Source organism: Notechis scutatus, chromosome Z (assembly GCF_049901735.1).
Source record: "Notechis scutatus isolate UNSWTSFEM ecotype Mainland chromosome Z, rNotScu1.2, whole genome shotgun sequence".
In the NCBI taxonomy this organism is placed as follows: domain Eukaryota; kingdom Metazoa; phylum Chordata; class Lepidosauria; order Squamata; family Elapidae; genus Notechis; species Notechis scutatus.
Window position 1 is genome coordinate 120,328,665 of NC_142025.1, and position 2,500 is coordinate 120,331,164.

At 49.8% G+C, this 2,500-nt stretch overlaps 1 protein-coding gene across 1 annotated transcript in view; it reads left to right on the forward strand.

Moving 5' to 3' along the window:
- LOC148129197 (asialoglycoprotein receptor 1-like) overlaps window positions 1–2,500 on the forward strand; it is a 27,842-nt gene that overhangs the window by 4,669 nt on the left and 20,673 nt on the right.

A 2,500-nucleotide genomic window follows, 5' to 3' on the forward strand; every position in this document is an offset into this window, starting at 1 on the left:
CTGAATTTGGATCACGTCACCTGCAACGGTCATAAATCTGTGGGGGGGAAACCGGCCATAATAAGTAACTTTGAACAGTCACTAAATAAAACATCATAAGTCGAGGACTTTCCTTCCTGCCCGAAGGAAGATAGAGACAGAAATCCAAAACAGGAGCGGTGTGAGATGGACCTTGGAGTCCGATCCCTGAAACCGTGAGCCAGCAGGTGCGGCTGCAGCCAACAAAGCTAATTCAATTCCTGGGTTGCGTAAAGAGATACACAGAATCAAAACCAGGTGAAGGATTTACCACTGCTTTGTAAAGCCTTAGTAAGGATTCCGCACCTGGAATCCTGCGTCCAGTTTTGGACTTTTGGAAAAAACGCATAGAAGAAGAACGAAGGGGATGAAAGGCCTGGAGACTAAAACATACTAGAGGTTGCAGGAACTGGGTATGGCTAGTCTGGAGTAAAGAAGGAGTAGCGGGGGACAAGATAGCTGCCTTCCAGTATTTGTACTTATCTTCCAAAACACCAGATGGAAGCAGAAGATGCAACGCATAGAAACTCACCAAGGAGACAAGCAACCTGGAACTAACTGGAAACTTCCTAACAGGAAGGACAATTAACCTGTGGAACTGCTTGCCACCAGAAGCTCTGGGTGCTCCATCCATGGACAGCCATTTAAAATGGGATAGGATATCCTGGTTGAGCAAGGGGTTGGAACAGAAGACCTCCAGGGTCCCTTCCAGCTCTATTCTGATTGATTGATTGATTGATCGATTGATTGATGTGGTCTAGAGTCTCCTGCTCGGGCAGGGGTTGGACTAGATGACCACCAAGACCCCTTCCAACTCCTGTTATTCTGTAAGGGTCTCCTGCTCGGGCAGAGGGTTGGACTAGATGACCTCTGAGGTCCCTTCCAACTCCTATTATTCTGTAAGTCTCCTGCTCGAGGAGGGGGTTGGACTAGATGACCTCCAAGGTCCCTTCCAACTCTTTGTTATTCTGTAAGAGTCTCCTGCTTGGGCAGGGGGTGGACTAGATGACCTCCAAGGTCCCTTCCAACTCCTATTATTCTGTAAGAGTCTCTAGATGACCTCCAAGGTCCCTTCCAAATTCTGTTATTCTGTAACGGTCTCCTGCTCAAGCGGAGGGTTGGACTAGATGACCTCTGAGGTTCTTTCCTCCTGTTATTCTGTAAGAGTCTCCTGCTCAGGCAGGGGTTGGGCTAGATGACCTCCAAGGTCCCTTCCAACTCCTATTATTCTGTAAGAGTCTCCTGCTTGGCCAGGGGTTGGACTAGATGACCTCCAAGGTCCCTTCCAACTCCTATTATTCTGTAAGAGTCTCCTGCTCAGGCAGGGGGTTGGGCTAGATGACCTCCAAGGTCCCTTCCAAGTTTTATTATTCTGTAAGAGTCTCCTGCTCGGGCAGGGGGTTGGGCTAGATGACCTCCAAGGTCCATTCCAATTCCTATTATTCTGTAAGAGTCTCCTGCTCGGCCAGGGGTTGGACTAGATGACCTCCAAGGTCCCTTCCAACTCTTTGTTATTCTGTAAGAGTCTCCTGCTCAGGCAGGGAGTTGGGCTAGATGACCTCCAAGGTCCATTCCAACTCCTATTATTCTGTAAGAGTCTCCTGCTCGGGAAGGGGTTGGGCTAGATGACCTCCAAGGTCCATTCCAATTCCTATTATTCTGTAAGAGTCTCCTGCTCGGGCAGGGGGTTGGGCTAGATGACCTCCAAGGTCCATTCCAATTCCTATTATTCTGTAAGAGTCTCCTGCTCGGCCAGGGGTTGGACTAGATGACCTCCAAGGTCCCTTCCAACTCTTTGTTATTCTGTAAGAGTCTCCTGCTCAGGCAGGGAGTTGGGCTAGATGACCTCCAAGGTCCATTCCAACTCCTGTCATTCTGTAAGAGTCTCCTGCTCGGGCAGGGGTTGGACTAGATGACCTCCAAAGTCCCTTCCAACTCCTATTATTCTGTAAGAGTCTCCTGCTCAGGCAGGGGTTGGGCTAGATGACCTCCAAGGTCCATTCCAACTCCTATTATTCTGTAAGAGTCTCCTGCTCGGGCAGGGGTTGGGCTAGATGACCTCCAAGGTCCATTCCAATTCCTATTATTCTGTAAGAGTCTCCTGCTCGGCCAGGGGTTGGACTAGATGACCTCCAAGGTCCCTTCCAACTCTTTGTTATTCTGTAAGAGTCTCCTGCTCAGGCAGGGGTTGGACTAGATGACCTCCAAAGTCCCTTCCAACTCCTATTATTCTGTAAGAGTCTCCTGCTCGGGAAGGGGGTTGGACTAGATGACCTCTGAGTTCCTTTCCTCCTGTTATTCTGTAAGAGTCTCCTGCTCGGGCAGGGGGTTGGACTAGATGACCTCCCAGGTCCCTTCCAACTCCTGTTATTCTGTAAGGGTCTCCTGCCTGATGAGGGGGCTGGACTAGAAGACCTCTAAGGCCCCTTCCAGCTTCTCTTCTGATTCTGAACTGACTCCTGACTCCCTGCTTGGGCTTTGC